At 37.9% G+C, this 18512-nt stretch overlaps 1 protein-coding gene across 7 annotated transcripts in view; it reads right to left on the bottom strand.

Annotated features, from left to right (window-relative positions):
* SULF2 (sulfatase 2) overlaps nt 1-18512 on the bottom strand; it is a 158700-nt gene that overhangs the window by 111146 nt on the left and 29042 nt on the right. The window lies entirely within an intron of this gene.

Here is an 18512-nt window from a genome sequence, read left to right as displayed (position 1 = left end):
TTCAGAGAAGCAACTGTGATTCCTACTGTTCATCTGTTTGGGTTTAGCTTTTCGGTCTAAATCAAGTCACAATGAGAACAGGTTACTCATTTTAAGAGGAAGATTTAAACATTTTGAACAAGTGTTAAAAAAAGTTATAAATTTTATTATTCTGCTAGCGTTATTAGATTGCATGCTAGAAGCAACAGCTTAATGTCTGGCAAAATATATGCTGCCTGAAGGGACAGAAGGCTTAAAAATTGCCATTGTGTTAAGAAACCAAATGTAATACAAAATTAGTTTACCATGATACAAATCCTATATTCAGTTATATTGAAGCTTGCATCAAACTTAGAATTCTTTTGGTTAAAGTCCTAAAGTAGAGGCATTTATTTAATATGAGCATTCTTTCAAAAAACAGAGGTAATTACACACGAATCACATTTTCACTCTGGTGTCTATTACAGCAGACATGAAATTCAAGCAGGTTTTTCTTCCTGAAGAATAGGTGTGACTCCAGACAGTCAACAGAATTATTTAACTACTTTCTCATAGGAAGCGATACCTCGTAGTTGAATACATTATGCATGTGGTAGGGAGTGTCGAGATGACTTTCAGAAAGAGCACTGAAAGCTTTTACCATGAACAATGGACATATTTTTGGACTTGATGGTCTTGAGGATCTTTTCCAACCTATGTAATTCTCTGATTTTCAGATACATATTGCATTACTTTATGGAAGATTATAAAAGTTCCCTTTTAAGCTCCTGGCTACTGCAGATCTGTTAATATCTTATAAAAATATATTGGAAACAAGCCATAGTAACCTCTTCACACTTCAGGCAGTTCACGGATCCTATTTCACGGCTCATTCAAAAGGAAGATTAGAGGGACTTTTTCAATTTCATATATTAAATGGTTTAATTCACAAGGGATTTGTGTCAACATAAGGATCCAAAAATAGTATGCTTCCTGTATAAATTGTATTTTGTCATCCTAATTAAGCCACGTTGCACGTGCACAGTCACCCACTGACATTGCTCCTCCGTGTTTCAGAGCATAAACCCTACAAGCAGGGAACTACTCAGCCTGGCTCTTTAAGTTCAAGTCCTGTTTTCTAATAAAATAATAAATACACAATTAATTCATTATGTTATCTATGATAATACATCCACTGAGAGACAAACAACCAAACAAAATACTAACTTCCAAAGAAACTGGATCTTAACCCAAAGAATTTACAGTTGTTTTCTTTCAGTAAGGACAGAAACTAATGTCTGCCATGAATGCTGCAGGAAAGCAACACCAAGGACCTAGTACATAATAACACAAGCTTCAGGGGGGAAAAAATCATATTTATATTGAATTTTGTTGAGCTTTGCTGCGATTCATACTATCCTCATGACAAATACCTGCAGACCCTAAGTGAGTGAGACCTCTGACACCCATTTCACCTCCCAAACACATTACTTTCTAGAGCTTATGACGTTTGTGGTTTTCTCAGCACACAGCTGTGGTATCATTTCAGAATTGAAAGCATGGGTGTGAGCAGAGGGATGTTGTTGTGAACTGGCAAGGCTAAGCTAATGTCCTGCTTCTTGCAGATCTGATGGCACTAATTGCGAAGTCCAATAATCCCTGAAAATTTTCCTTGAATTACTTCTAATGGAACACAAAATAGCTCGTCTGGGTGCTATATTATACTCACGAAGAGAATCTGTGAGCTTTGGCACAGTTTTCACAGGTTTTATTACACGTGGATCGTTCAGCTGAGAGGTCAAAAGCTTATTGTTTTTACTATGGAGATCTGGAGCAACACAATCAGCACAGAATCATCATGAAATGTCTGAAAGGGTAATGACACACTAAACCAGGTGGCTATGTGTATTTTCTTTCTTTCCCCCATCATGTCTATTCTTAAGTTGAGTTACATACATATGTCTCAAATGAAGGATAAGCATGCCTTTCGAAGTTCTTCCTAGATACAAGGATCTTCTCCTATAATATATATTATTTCCAAACTTTGCAGTATAGAAACCTAAAGATATGGACATGATATGTGAATTACTGTATTTAGAACTCCTCGTAAGAAGTATATTAAGCCTTAAGGCTTGAAAGTCTAGACTTCCTTAACTGTAGGCCTAATGAGAGGTATTAACAAAAAATGAAGAGGTATACAGACTCCACACCAGGAGAAATATTCAGCTAAGGGATGAAGAACAAGTATTTTGTGTGGAATTTCAAAATTAATACGAATTATCAAATCCATGGCCAAACACTCTGAGGAATAAAATGCACAACACGTACATATCCTTCAATTCTGCCACATACATTGAAGAAAAAAATTCAGAAATGACAAAACAAGAAGAGTAACCATTTTTATCTTTCTGATGTTTTATTTCTAAGTAAGCCTGTCTGTTCATTCCTGTATCTGAGACATCTTTGATGAAAGGAAATATTGTACATGATACACAGAGGCTAAGGTTATTTGTATCACACATCACTGCTCTTACCTACAGAAACTGCAGCTAGTCTGGGACACAGTGGAAAAGGACAGTCTTCTCAGATTAACAGCTGTTCCAAAGAAAGGCAAAAGAAATGTAGCTACAAAAATTGCACAAAATCTATTTTATAGAAGCCAAGGAGACTAAATCATTCTAGCAGCAAACAAGAATGTTTTGTAATGATAATACAGCATTTGTTAGAAAAAAATATTTTATGAAGTGCATTTTCTTAACTACATTTCAGTTTGTATTTAAGATCCAGAAGTTAAACAGTTAACATCTTATTACAAACTGCTTAATTTTTTAAAACTGAGGCTTCCTGTGATCTTATTCTCCAACAATGTTCTTTTTTTCACAGGATCAGGTATGTTCTGAAGACTGTAACTATTAACATTCAAAGAGCGTTAATGTAATTAAGTTCAGTTCTAAACCTCCTCTTGCTTCATGAGTCTTCAGAGAGATACTTTCTTCTGCATCTCTGAAGACATACAAAAAGGTGCTTTTGTATTAAAGTGAAATTCTCCAGCTAAGCTTTTAGGCTCTACTTCTAAAAGTTATAGAAGACATCACAGACCATGATCAGAACTCATGTCTGTCATCCTTTAAACTCATCATAGCTAATATCAATTCATCCAGTGAAAAAAGAATTCTGATAAGAAAGCTGAATAACAACACATTTAATAATGGAGACTAAAGAAACTGCTGCACAGAAATTCTATTACTCAAAATACTTGATTGCAAGAGGTCAATAAATATATGTGAAGTGTACTGAGTAGCTACTCCACCACTTTGCATACCAAAATGCAGACTATTTCTTGCCATTCCTATCCTACCACGCTTTAAGTAGCTATCTTCAGGCACATGGTAGGGTAGAACCTCTGCCATTATCTTCTTTTTAAGACATCACAGCCAGACTGTTGTAATAGGAGACTCTAAATATTAAGCCTTCAAAACATTATTGCAAGAAAAAATTATCTATGTGGTTAACTGAAATTAAGCAAACTTCCCCATTTTAACCTACTGTGCACCTCTCCCAATGATCATCCGTAACCAGAAAAAGATGCTTTTCCATACATCTGTCTTTCTTGACTTTGAGACAAAGCTTTGAACGTTTTACTTTTAATCCCTCCTATGAGGAAAAGCTAGGCAGTAGAACAAGCTTTCACTTTTTCCTAACTTCAAGGACAGTCACCATAGGATTCCCAAATATATTTCACTAAAATATCTTTTATTATTAGTTTAAATATTCTCTCATGAGTACTCATCTGTGAAGTTTTTTCCATCACAGATAAAATTTGTACTTATAAATAGCCTTTAAGAACATTACATCATTAAAAGCAGAAGGTCTACTTTCATTAAGTTTTTGTCATGAGAATAGCTATCACTTTTTTTTCCTCCAGTGCCACAGTTACCATTCACGTTTACATAAATGATGCAAAGACATCTTAAATAACCAATGACAGTTCAACAATAGAGTTCATTTAAAATTAAGATACCTAATTTACCTCTGCTGCAACTACCTATCTACCTCTACTGTAACTCTCTTATCAAGGTGCCCATCTATCTACAGCGTGACTGGGAAAGCAGTTATGAAGAAAATTTTACCAAGTCAGTCCATTAAAAACATGGATCTCAATATACACTAGCAGGTAAGTATTTAGCAGAAGAGCTTTATAGAACAGGGGCACATTTCTATGATATTCAAGAATACCATCTCTGAGAAATCTTCTCAGGCACTTTTTATGTTTGGTGTTTTACTGGCTAATTTTTATTTAACGTTCAGTTCTTCATGATTTCATTCTAAATGTTATTCCCAGTTCCACTTAATGAGGCAAAGACATAAAATGATGACAAAATTGAGAATGTAGATTAGAGTGCTAAGATTGTTTACACTATGCTTCATGAATATTTTGTCTACAAGCAGACAAAATCACAGGTTTTGTTTCTTCTTCTCTAGCTAGTAAGTCTCAGTTCCACAATGTGGCATCACCAACACCCAAAATATTTAAGTGTTCTGCAAACTGCGTAATAAAACCAACTTCGGATTGATACTGATATTTAGTCCAAAATCAGATTGGGACTAAATAACATTAGGAATCCAATATTAAGAAGAGTGAGGAAGTATTTGTTATTACTATTAGCTCTTTTCTTTAGATGTCTAAGCTAGGGTACTGAATTCAGTGTATAGGAAATGGAATAAAAGTGAGTTTATGCAGAAGGTAATTCAGGACATCTAATTTAGGAGCCACATGTCAATAGAGGAAAAACTATCACTACAGTCTAGATACCTAATTTAGCTGATGCAACTTTTAATAAAAGAACATTCTTTGTAACATTGTGCAGTCTGTTTTCAACACCTAATAAATTGCAGAGACTGTTGTTAACTCTTATTGTTTCACTTCTTTCCCCTCAATGTTAGACTCCCCCATCCTTATATTTTACCGTAACTGTTTATCCCCATAATCATTGATAGAGCATAAAGTTACTGAGCAGTGGAGGTTGTTGTCACCTTGAAAAGCACGGTTCTTCGATGGTGCGAGCATCTGGATATTTGCAGTTGTTTCTCTCTGACAGCTTGTTAAAATGCTGAAGCAGAATATTGCTTGAAAATTCTCCCTCACTAGTTCCTGTAAGCTACTGATAGATCTACATTTTATTGACTTTGCAGCACTTGCAGGAGCAGCAGAGCGCCTAATGTCCTTTTGGAACGAACGTGGAAGCCTTTTGCTAAGGTTTAAGTCTATCATATGCTTTATTCTCCCGGTTACGTCTCACGGGCAGCAAGCATGTACCATTTGTGGCAGAGATGATTAAAGCAAGCAAGAAGTTACCTGAAACATTTACTGGTGAGCAAAGCTATGAACCTTTCACGTACACTGCTAAGCAGTTTAGACACATGGATGGTTTCATCAAGTATAAACCGCAATGAGTCTTTTGCCTAAGGTGATCATAACTCCTTATATAATTCAGCTGGGCTCTGTGTTATCTAAAAAGAGGAAGCTGCCTTGCAGTGCACTTACAGATACCCGATTAACTAGGATGACTAAACAAACTAATAAGGGTGTCTTAAAGGGTACAAAACACTGTCAGCCTCTCTAGGACAATGTCTTCCTGATCAGGGGCCAGTGACTGCTCTGCTTTCCTGTACTCCACACTCTCCGTGTGCCACATACATATATTCTTATCAGCAATGAAGAGCAAAGCCATGGATCGTTTTCAGGAGAGGCAGATCCAGCCTTGACCTCTGAGGTCCGTGACAAGCACGCCAAGAAACAGGAGTGGCAGATTAACAGAACAGTTTGGAAAACAGCCTGATTTGTCAGCACTCTGAACACACGCAAGAAACATCACAAAGCAAGTTTCCTGAGGTTGGAGCCCGACTGGCCACCAATGCCCTGCAGTAGTTATAAGTTAGTTATAATTGTTCAACTAAGGCTTATACTGCCAGTTTGGTCAAGAAGCAATACTGTAACTGAGCATACTGGAGAGCTTTATATCACCAAGTACAAAGAGTTAGGAACGTAACTCTTCAGACAGACTGCAAATTTTTGGATTCTTATTGTCTATTTTGTGTTGGCAGTTGAAAGCAAATAAATAAATCTAAATAATTAAAAAAAAAAGCCAAGAGAACTCACAGTTCTTACCCTCTGGCTATCCAGCTATTAAAGAGGAACATTTCACTCAGTGGTCCTCAGACACCCAGGACACAGAGACCAAAAGAGTAGCACAAGGAGTACCCTTCATTTAGAAGGCTTCTTCCCATCGACTAACGTTAAGACCTCTTGTGCTACCTCAGAAATATTAAGGAACATACTGCTGATTCATCACCCAGGAAGGGAGTACGACAACATGGCTTAACAGACATGTCAGCAAGCAGAGAATGGATCTGAACTTCTATTCCCAGATGGACAAAGGAGCACACAACAGCCCCAGAAAAATGGTAATAAATGAAGCTTCCACTAAACATGGGAAGAAAATGGGAAGGAGAATTTTTTTATATGTATTTAAATGTATGCAAGTATAAATGTGTATAGATGTATACCCCCCCAGATGTTATCTTTGCTTACAGACACACACGTACGCATACACACTGCACCACACCAGATCTGGCTGGGTCAGAGCTAACTTGCCCCGCGCTGTGCTCTGCACTGGAGCACACCAGTGTTTGGTCTATGACTGAGCAGTGCTGGCACTGCTTCAAGGCTCCCTCCAGCCCCGCAGAGCCAGCAGGCTGCGGTGGGCAAGAGGTGGGGAGGGGATACCCCCAGGACAGCTGACCTAAACCGAGCACAGGGCCAGCCCACACCATATGGTGTCACCCAGCAATAAAAGCTGGGAAAAGGGGAAGGAGAAGGGGGGCTCCTGTTATGAAAGCCTCTGACCTCCCGCAGAACCACTGTGCCTGTTGAGGTCCTGCGTCCCAAGACACAGCTAAACATTGCTCGTTGATGAGAAATAGAGAATAAACATTCTCTTTTTGCTTCCTTGTATGCCCTTCCTTGTTTTCTTTTCCTTCTTTTCATTTTAATTAAGTTATCCTTATCTCAACCCGGGAGCCTCTCTCTTTCCCAGCATACTTTCTTCCCCCCACTCCCTTTGGGAAGGGGGAGTGAGAACAGGGTTGGGGAGGAGTTCAGCTGTCCATCAGGGTGAAACCACCACATACACACATGCTAAAAATAAAGCCAGGCATTCGTTCTTTGCATCCTCTCTCTTTTCCTGAAGCTCAGAAAAATGGTTGCTATTGCGGACTAAGATTCTTGTATATTTTACTGACCACAGATCATTGTAATCTTTGTGAAAGAGATTTACCTTGCCCTTGGGTAATCACAGGAAATTGAAATTCAAGCACGCTGCTAGAATTCTCTATTTGCTCAGCAATATTTTTTGTTTCTCCATTTTGACAGCCCACACTAACGTGAACCTCAAGAAATGTTGCTTTGAATTATACATGCCATTTCTGTAGCTCTAACAGCACTGAATGGCTGTCCTTCCAATCAACCTGCAGATTAGTCTGAGATCAGACAAACTTAATTAGAATGTATGAATTTTGCTTGCTCCAACTTTCACCTTAAGTAGTCATATTAAATATACTAAAATGGTATTTTGTTAAATAAAAATGCACACACAAGAGACTAAATAAAAACAAATGCAAGGCTCTCCTACAGTCTTTGCTAGCATTTCTTTATCTGCTTGTTCCATGACCTTCACAGTGCCAGTGAGGAGAAGGGGAGGGTATTACAGGTTGCAAGGTCCACAGAACTGTTCCTTACATGGCCCTTCGTGATGTCAAATACACTGTTTGCTAAGGGTTGTTAATTTAGATCACTCCTGTTAAAATTACATCATGTATACAACCCTTTAGTGCTACTGCAGATTGGTGCTAAAATAGTCCAACTTCAAAATCATTCCAAGTCACAGGACTATACTGTCTTCTAATCAGTTTGAAGAACAGCTCTTCCTACTTTATGGAAGAAAAGTTTAAAAAGTTACTTCTAATTTTTGCAGCATCACCTGAAGTTGTCAGCCAGCCAGGCATCTCAGGTATCCTACCCCTCCTTGTATATGACACCGCAGTTAAAAGCTCTGTCTAGTCAAAATACTGTAGCCCAGATTATCTAAAAGAAAAAATAACCTTATTTTAATAATCTTTTTACTGGAAATCCATCTAACATTAGAAAGCCGGGATTCATCTAGCACTGAGAAACACACTGCCCTTCACATTTTTACAGTTCTGAAAGTTAAAACTTCATGAAACAGAAGGCTACACCTGAACCAAACAGATAAAACTCAAGCTTCACTGAAATATCATGAAATTTGCAGAATGGTCAACATTTCCACAGTCAAATAATGCATAATTCTGAAACCAAGGATGACGATGGAAGCAGTCCAGGTGAAATATCAGTATCCACGTTCTTTCCAAAGGAAACAGAGTCCTATTGTATTTGTCAACAGGTTTAATTTTCCTTTTTCTTCTTTTAAAAGGTATCTTTGAGTTCACATTAAAAACAAACAAACAAAACACTAATATATAGTTTTATATATATATAAAATTCTACATATCCACAGTCAAAAGTCCTATCTATGGAATTTGAAAAATAATGTTTATTATTAAAAAAATAATGTTTATTATTAAAAAGCTAAGATTTTAGAAAATATGAAAAAATCATCAGCCAGCAACTGAACTGCTGTCGTTGATTGCCCCAGAACTCCTTGGTACAGCATACTAATTCCAAAGACACATTCTATGCAGTACACTAGAAATTGTTTATGCGGATCACATTTATGATGAAGAAAAAAGACGCTATGAACTTTTATAACTTGGATACTGTTTAATTAAATCTTTTCACCACAGTAATGGGTGCAGGACTAGGGAACTCAAATTTGGTTTCCTTAGTGGAACTCTCAATCATTTTTATTTGTTTGCATCATTGGGGATTCTCTGGCAAGTAAGCAAACACCTCCAGCAACTGGTTGAGAATTCCAGGGTTACTGTCTTTCACAGAAGGCTTGGCTGAAAGACACAATTAAATTCACACTTCCCCTCATATCTTCTGTGATTAGTTTGCATGGAGATAAGATAGAGATATGGCAAATACTTATTTGTGTCACCGTAAATGAAAAATACTTTCAGAGTTGAAAACCAGTTCTGAATTACTGTCTGTACATCAATCTCCAGATTAAATCTCAGCAACTTTCATTTGTTATTTATGCATCTCAGTAACTGCCTTTACCTTAGAATTTCATCACAGGATGTTTATGTTCACACGGTAACAAGTCACAGCAGTAGTATACATATATAACAAAAAGATCAAGGACAAGAGAATGAGCACGTGAACACTTCTCTTCCTTTCAAGCCAGGCTGTGTTCACAGCAACATAATGAACACACAACTAGACAAAATTGGTAAATTGCAGGTCTTGCATTCATGCTCCATTCTTCAGTCAGACACGTGGTCCACCTGGAGAACTGCTAACGTCCTTAACCTTGCAGCCTCAAAGTTCTACTACAACTTCTTTTGTAGGCTGTTAAAGTAACAAACTACAGTTACATATGGATTTGGCTGTTACATCCAAACACAATCTCTCTCTCCCTCCATTCATGAATGGCCCACTCCAAAATGTGACTCTTCTTCAACCCTGGCCACAGCTCCACCTAAATTACCTCAACCAGAGGTAATTACAACCAGACCAAGCTGTATCACACCCGATTACAAGCTGTGTTTGCAGTAATTAATAAATATGAAGACTGACAAAAAGTTGCCAACAGCAAATTGATCAGCTTTTCCCTTGTGACTTTCCCTGAACCGGTTACCTGACCAGTTTACAAAAATATATAATACACAGTTACGGCTGCTGCCTCTGTCCCTCTTGTAAAATTCTTTTCAAATTAGGTTACAGAAATTATCGTTAAACTAGAATTGTGTCCCCATAACCTTTCCAATGTTTGATACTGGTACAATATGTAAACTTGTCACTGTACAATCTTCTAATTAAGGAAAGACACTTCACAGTGGGTTTCATGCATACCAACAACAGAAAAGACAACAAAACTTAAGATTATTTAGTTTCTGGATAAAATAATCGAATTCCCTTTCATTTATCCTGATGCATAGTCAGAGGTATTCCTGAGATCTAAACAGTTATACTAACAAGCACTGAAGTCAGCACTTCCTTGACAAGATCCTTATTTCCACAGCTCAGGTATATTGCCCCACCACAGCACTGCAGAATTTCGTTCCAAGAGCTAGAGAGCTCTCTGTGCACAGTCCAGAATGGGCGCTGTGCAACTTCACTGGAGACATAAAGCAAGCATGACCGTTTGTATACGCAGAACCTACACTCTCCGTTGCTCCGTACAACCTGATTGTTTTTATACATATGTTTACTAAAATGAAACACTTATCTCTTTTCATTTATAAAAACAAGTTCTGCTGGAAACAAAATTCTTCGCTGCATTCTGTTGAGAAAGGGACAGATCAGGCCTAAGTTCAGACAATATCGACACTTGTGTGTTTTGATTAAAAAAACACATACAAAACACACTTTCACTGAGAAACCAATAAAGCTACCATTTATTTTTCACTTGCTAGAGTATATATTTTTTTCTATTTTATCATTTTATTGAAAGCGTTTTGAGCTGGAACCTGCACTGAAACCAACTGAAACTTCCATGCAAGACTGGGCTTTGCTGTGTCTTTACAACACTATTCACACCCATTGCATTTTGGCTATTTCAAGAAATTTGGTTTAGCCATACTAATTAAAAATTGTGTCTGGTTCAACAAATAAGACTCATATTTGAAGACAGTTCATTTAAAACAAACAAACCAGCCCTGATATGAGAGTATTTTCACAGATGAAGCAATTTTTTATTGGTAATGTTTTCAGGTTACCTTTCTTCTCACTGTTATATTTCCTGTTCCCTATCCTTTCTGTATCTTACGACATGTGCCATCATTCACAAAAGTTGTTTTTCCTCTTGTCTTTGTCTCCTGTATTATCACCTAAAATTATGCAACCTTGTATGACAAAATAAAGACCACTCATGAATGAGACACCATCCAGTTCTCATCTCTTACATGCTACCTACAGGCAAAGCAAAACATCTTTGCAAGCTTAGAATCATTTTGACAGAGCGCAATTGTATATATTGCCATTATACTCACTATATGACTGCAAGGAATAGAGTATTTGCTATAAATCTTTGTCACAAGCCAAAAATACCAATTACTTTTGGCCTAGTGTCCCTCTCAGATTTTAAACTCTTTTATATTTTGCAAGCATACAACGTACATGCTAGGTAGAGTTGAGCCAGGAAAAAAACAAAAAGCAAAAAAACAACACCACACCATTAAACAGCCTGAAAGAGAAGAACAAAACACAGCGTTCAAAGAAACCAAGCTACAGTACAGAGCAGGGAACAACAGAATGTCTGCTCAAGCAAAGCATCAAGAACAGCTCTTGCACATCTAATAACGCAGAACAATCTTGCTAGACTAATTTTAGTGATCAACTCTTTTAAATTGCCAAAAATTATAAACCAAGCCCAACCTCTGTATCTCATAAATATAAATTCACTAATTTGAGCAGGCTACGAACAGAGACCTATGTATGTATGTATCACTCAATCCCAAACATTTTGAATACCATGTATGAAGTTACAAATATCCATAGCAAACACCTATTAGGAGAGGTTAATGTACTGCAAGCACAGAATGACAAAGTTAAATACATCTACAGGAGGAAAAAAATATAATTAAAAATCTCCTGTTTTTAAGCTGTTACTATGGTAAGACAAGCTATTTAAAAATATGTATATATATACATACACACAGTTTGCATCTGATTGATGTGTACCTGTTCTAAAGCCTTGAAACCATTTACCTGTACCAATGTCTGCATGTACATAACATCCATGACACACACCACAAATTTTATTTATTCATTGATCATAGAGAAAAGCTGTAGCTAAAAGAGCCTTAACCTTCAGGTTGCTGTTGCAGAACGCTTAAAAGATAGCTGTTCAGAAATCTCATCACTCCCCCTTAGTGCATGCACAAACAGTAAAGTGCCTGGTTTCAAAACATGTTTTTCCAGACTATGGTCTGCATTATCTGTGCTAGACTCATTGTATATAAAGCACTTGCAGGTGCAAGAGAAGCAGACATTTATGAAGAGACTTTTGATTGGTTCAATAATATGATTAAGGAGCAGTAGCACTGTTAAATACCATTTTATACAAATAGTAACTGCAGACATCTATGAATAGTACTGCTTAAATCAGGTTCTACAAGTATGCCAACAACATCCACTGTAATCCCTTGGGACCAGCATCCCCAACGTGAAATGTAACCAGTTTCTGGATAAGCATATAAAAAAATACAGTGCCATCATCAACATCTAAACCCAACCCAACCCATCTTTTTCCTATTCCTTCCAAGTGCCAAGATATGATGCTTCATAGAAGGGTAAAACCCCTTTTTTACCCTGATGTAATACACATTCAGCCAGAACACGTCAATTTACACAGAAGAAAACCACAATCATTTCTTTTGACTTCTGGAAATTATGAGTTTACATCTGTAGCATGATGTCTGTCCCTAATTACTTCCGTGTTACTGTTAAACTCATCTAAATTTCTAGAATTATATTTATTCAGTAATAAAATATGGCAACTGTGCCCTACATCCGACAAACTTCCTGCTGACATGAAGTGCCACAGCAGGTGAGTCAGACAAGAGATGCGTACTTCAAAGTTGTATCCTACTTAACATTCTGCTGTTGTTTCTTTTTCATGTCATACGCTATCTTATTCTCAAGCTGGAGGAAAGCTCAGCTCCTTGCTCATGCCTGCTCTTAGTTCTGACAACTCCCTCTAGTTTTCCCTATGAGGCACGAAACGTGCGCACATGTACCTCCTCTCATGTCCTTCAGAAGAAATATCCTATTCCCATCTCTGCTATCTTCCTTTAGCTTCACGCACTCACCCCTTCTTTTTGTCTTCTCAATCTCTGATCACAAATGCATGGCTGCCAGCCACCCTTCTTTCAGTACTGCATCTGGGGAGAGCCAACATGTCAGGCCCACAAAATGAACTAATTCCCCTTTCTCTCTGATTACAAACAACTCCCATTCTCTTGAGCTGACAAATTAGGATCTTTTCTTCCCATGGTTACAGTCCGTAAACTGCTGACAACTCAATGAGAGGCCAGCTAAATAAATCATTTAAAAAGAAAGCTGTGTAAGCTGTAAGTGACCTGAAACAGCTGGTAAATTTTTAAATACCCATACCCTCCCCTCAAAACAATGAAATATTCTGTAGAGGTGAGCAGTGCCTCTGCAAACCTGCTGGGCTATCAGAAAACAGGGTTAAGAAGGAAACATGGGAAGTGGGAATCAGTAGGGAGAATTCAGTTTTCTTGAAGGACTGCAACAGTGCCATTAATTTCCTTCAAGTGTAAATGCCAGCTCTGCTTGTCTTTTAATTACATGCTTTGTGTATTGATTTTGATATAAACATATATTATGGAGCGTGGTATTATGAAAATCCTTTTAAAGGAAAAAAATTCTTTAGGGGGTAGAATTTCATCATTATTCTGTGGATGTTAACAAACATTTACAAACTGTTTTTCTACCAGTCTTCTCAACTTAGTAATTGTGGTTTCAAGGCAAGCAGACATTTGTTTTCCAAAACAGACGAACATTTAGAGGTATTTTGTAACAAACAGCAGAGTGCTGTATAGGTTACTATTGCAAAGTTTCAGTTTAGAAAAGAACATACGTAAAAGAGAGCACAGAGCTCCCAAAAGCTTGCTGCTAACTTCTTTATGTAGCTATTTTATACAGCCTAGATAACATTGAAGAAAATAACCTTTTGAGAAAGTTTCCTGAAGGAAAATATGACAGGATTGTGTTATCAACTGCGTTTTTGTAAATATTCTGGGGACCACTTGGAATGTCTAATACCATAGAGAAAAATACAGTATTCTCTGTAATAAGCTGTCAGTGAAAGTCAGCTACTTTCAAAACTAAGAACAAAAACAGAGAACACAGGGAAAAAAAAGTAGAATGGCAGAAATTAATTACTTAAGCTTCAGAGAACCTAATACAAGGCAGAACAGATCATTTACAGCTCTTCCACTGTTTCCACTATTTTTCCCCATTTTATTTAAGAAGTAACTGAGCTATGACCTAGGCCAATAGATCAGAACCAGTAAGAACAATCTATAAAGCAGAGCACAAACTTCCCTTCCTGCACAAAGCTTCAGGCTAATCATCACATCCCTTCTATATGAATACTGAAAAAGACACTACTTGTCTTCAATCTCTTATCCTTACCACCAATATTCTCATATCACTCTTCTTTTAGCCACCAGGATTAAATATGTTCAATGGATAATTGAGCTAAGTACAAAATAAAGTTCCTTTAAGAACAGGCTTTGCTCACTGAACCCCACAAAAGCTGAAGATACACTAATGGAGGAGAATGGGAGCTATCAAAGAAATAGCACATAAGTTCAAGCCAGGACAAAGTGGATAAAATAATCAGCAGCCTTTGGGTAACCCTAGTCTAATCATTACCAATGAAACTTAGCCAGCCAGCATCACCTTAAGCATCTTCCTTCCAGCTCCAGATGACAGACAAGATGACTCAGTTTGATCCCCTCAACTAGTGAAGAACTACCCTCCAGCCACGACGAATCAAAGAGCTCACAGTACGTACCCTTGTTCTGCACCCTGCCCTGTATTTCGTTCAACTTCCTCTATCCTTTCAGGCTTGCTGATAACTTACTGAAACTGCCTGCACTACATGGGCTTACACAGGCCACCCCTGCTCAAAGAGCAGCACAATAGTCCAGTAAAAATAACTTAGCCGTGGCAGCACAGATCTCCACATAAGCCACACTGAATCCTGACTGTCTCTGGCACATGCACTGACGAGTAGATTTCGTTTGCAGCATGTTCTAGAATTGCCATGTAGAGAACTTTGTTGCACAATATGTCAAAACAAGCTCCAGATTTTCTCTGGTAAATTCTTCAACTTGTTTAAAATCTGTTGCAGTCAGGTATCTTCATGGCACTCTGCACGAGCTGAGATACCAGGACATCAGGGATGTCCATCTTCATAACAGAGGCTGACTGGATGGAATTAATAGGTCAGACATAATATTACTTCAGTGCACCTCATTTGGAAGGAGACAGTCGATACTTAAGGAAAAGACTGGGAGCAATAAATTACAATTTAATTTTGGAGTCATCCCTGCTTGGAATGAATTCAACTAAATGACCTCCACAGGCCCGTTCTAGTCTAAATTATTCTGTAATAGAGAAGCAGAGCCAAAATGTACCATATAAGATTTTAGTTTGATTTTTATGCTAGGCTGATGCTAAAGTGATTAGTAGTATGTACGTTTTATTAGTATGTACAGCCCACTACAACAAGCACCAAATATTTTGTGCATTTATAGCTCTACAAATCTGAGTTTTATGCACCTTCATTTGAAACAGAACTATTCATTGCCACTGATTTTAAAGCAACTTCTATAACATTACAAGAATGCTCAGAAGGAAGTCTGAAGATATCTGGTCTCCAAGAGTTCTTCTCCCTTCTCTTACTTTTTTATGCAGCTAATTAAACATCTCACATTCGAATTATAATTGATTGTGACTCTCATAACTTGCCATCTACGCCATACCTTAGGCACGGTGTGCAGAAACAGGAAGTATTAGCACGAAAAGAACAGAGGCTGCGTGCAGCACAGACTTTTCACTGCAGCTTCTTTTACAAACAGGTGGCATCACAAATTTACAGCTGGAATTTGCTTCAGGTTTTTCCCTAAGATGAACACTGTTTATTTCTTAAGTATCTGGTTGAGGATGGAAACCAGTATGTCATTGTTTCCTATGAGAGCTGAAACTCTCTGTATTGCTTTGTAGCCAGAGCTCAACACAAGCAAACGGAGGAATGGAAAGTGACACACAATCCGATTCCAGGAAACAACTGAAAAAAGAATCTCTGGTTAAAAGAGAGGTGTTAAAACTGAAACATTCTTGCTTGCTAGCTGGGTGCTGTATTGGCAGCACAAAACTGAACCATGGCTACAGCTGAAGACAACATTTGAGCTGTTCCTCAACCAAGTGCAACACCCAAGCTTCGTGCTCAGCACAAACTCGCACATGAATGAGTCACTGCCACTGCCATCAACGTGGTCACCATTACTGTAACTTTGCAAGACAACTTCCCATCGAGCAAAAAGAAAGCAACATCACTGCACATTATGTAGGTTAAACTGGCACACATGTAGATTAAACAACTGAAACACATTTCTAAATTTACCAAAGTATCTCTATTTAAAATCCAAGTTAATAAATGAAGGTAGATTGAGAAGGATTTGTTTCTTATACAAATTACTGATGTTAACTGCCAGGCGTTCCTACATCTAGTTCCCCGCAAGATCCTTCCTCATCTAACTCCTGCTAACAGAAGCAACATTAAAATTTATCACTTATGCACCACATCAGAAAAGAGATCATGGTCCTGCAACCCACAAAAGTAAAACTTGAAGTGTATTGACTTTTCACTCGATTTAGCGACATGAATTTTCCTAAAATACATGTAAAGCACAAAAGCAGTGGGTAAGAACAACAAAACCAAACCAAATCGGAACAAAAAAAACCACCACAAATTAAGGGTTAAACTTCATTTTGTTCAGAAATGGTAAATACAGACAGACCAGATTATTCAGTTCCACTATGCCAAATTTTCAACTCCTCAGCCTGAGACCTGCAGCACTACAACCTCAGGCTCTCCTAGAGGCTACCCAGCACCAGAAGCTGAAGAACTACTTCTCACAACTACACCTCCAGCCCAAGCAGCAGGAGGTAAGCGACAGAGATCCCAATCCAGTAAAAAGCCACGCCACCAGTCCAGAAGGCAACGCACACCATCCACAATAAATCCCAACTTCTGCATCCTCCTATTTGCTCACTTTGGTACGAGTGCAGCAAGAAGCTGGGTTCTTAGAACAGGATTTTTTGTTGACAGAACTCAAGGTCAATACTGGACGTTTGACAGAAAAAAAATTACTGCTCTTACAAAGAACATAACGTTATGTTTCTACAATGGATGAATGAAATTTATTACTTCCATTCACTAAAAACAAACACAAACCAGTTTTCCATGAACAATTTTTTTTTTTTTTTTTTTTGACTTTTCCCCAAATACATTTGCAGATTTACACTTTTTAAATCAGAAGAATACTGTGGTCCTCCCTCCACTGCCCCCAAAGATCTGAACTTATAAAAACCTATAGATTGTGCAACAAATCTGATTTGAACCACATCTGACAAATACAGGGGCACTTTCAAATACAACTGCAAATATGTGTTGGACAATATTCTTTGCAAAGTAACCCAAACAGAGCTCCTCAGGCTTCACACAGTAACATTTTCAGGGCTTCCCAGGAAGCCCTCTTCCTATCCCTTGACACTGTACCATGCTGACTTCCCAACTTCACTGCCCTCCTCAAATCAATCGCATCAAAATAAGACTGAGACCTTCTAGGTAAGGAAACAGGAGGAGGACAAGAGCTATTGGGTGAAAAGGGCTGTGAGGTACCAAATATATGCCCAAATGCCCAATATATGTGACAACTCTTGGGGAAGAGTTTCAAGTCTGTTGCACCACTCTCTCAGAGGTAATGAGTCTGCTTCCACCCCTTCCCTCCGCCAGCATGGCTGCTGGCTGGGCTAGAGCAGCACTTACAAATTTTCTGGGCTTTATCCTACCACAGAGAATCCCCTTTTCAAGAAAAATGATACAGAAAAGTTGTGTGACAAATACCAATTTTTGACGGGCAATGTTTTAATACAGAAGTTTTCACAAACTGCTTTACTCACTTTAAGTTCTCTTCCTGTTGCATATAAAATGCCACTGCAAAAAATAAAATTTTATTTTCCAATATAAAGCAGATGTTAATAAGCTACTTTATTATTCCTGCTCATAACAGCCAGAGAAAGAGAGTTTGTACTGTTAAAATAATGTGTTTTGGGACTCACTCTCCCAACATTCTCTGAATTATCATGGATGCTACAATTATAAAATAAAATATCTAACAACCTATACTATATACTACAAATATAAACTATTTTCTTATCAAACCACCAACAACAATTCCTTAAAAAAAAATACTAAAGCTCAAGGAAGCTGTTATTAAAACAAGATTTATATGCTATAAAGTGTTCACAATTCCATCCCCAGAGTGTGAAATTAGTGGCTGAGGAAAGATTTCACAGGAACTTAATCTGAGAGCAGTGCTGTTGCAAAGGATTTGCAATTTTGGTCTCTGCCAAATCCTTTGTATCTGCAAGCTGCTGTAGTTATTCATGCAAAGAGACAGATAATCAGCAGCGTCTAAGGCTTTTTTACATTTATATTGAACACGGTGCTCTTTTCTCTCTATCGGTGTGTATCTAATACCTTAGGCATGGCCACGTCATATCTGAAGCAAGCCTTAGGAAAGTTCCT

Source organism: Cygnus atratus, chromosome 16 (genome assembly GCF_013377495.2).
Source record: "Cygnus atratus isolate AKBS03 ecotype Queensland, Australia chromosome 16, CAtr_DNAZoo_HiC_assembly, whole genome shotgun sequence".
In the NCBI taxonomy this organism is placed as follows: Eukaryota; Metazoa; Chordata; class Aves; order Anseriformes; family Anatidae; genus Cygnus; species Cygnus atratus.
This window is presented reverse-complemented; position numbering and strand designations above follow the sequence as displayed.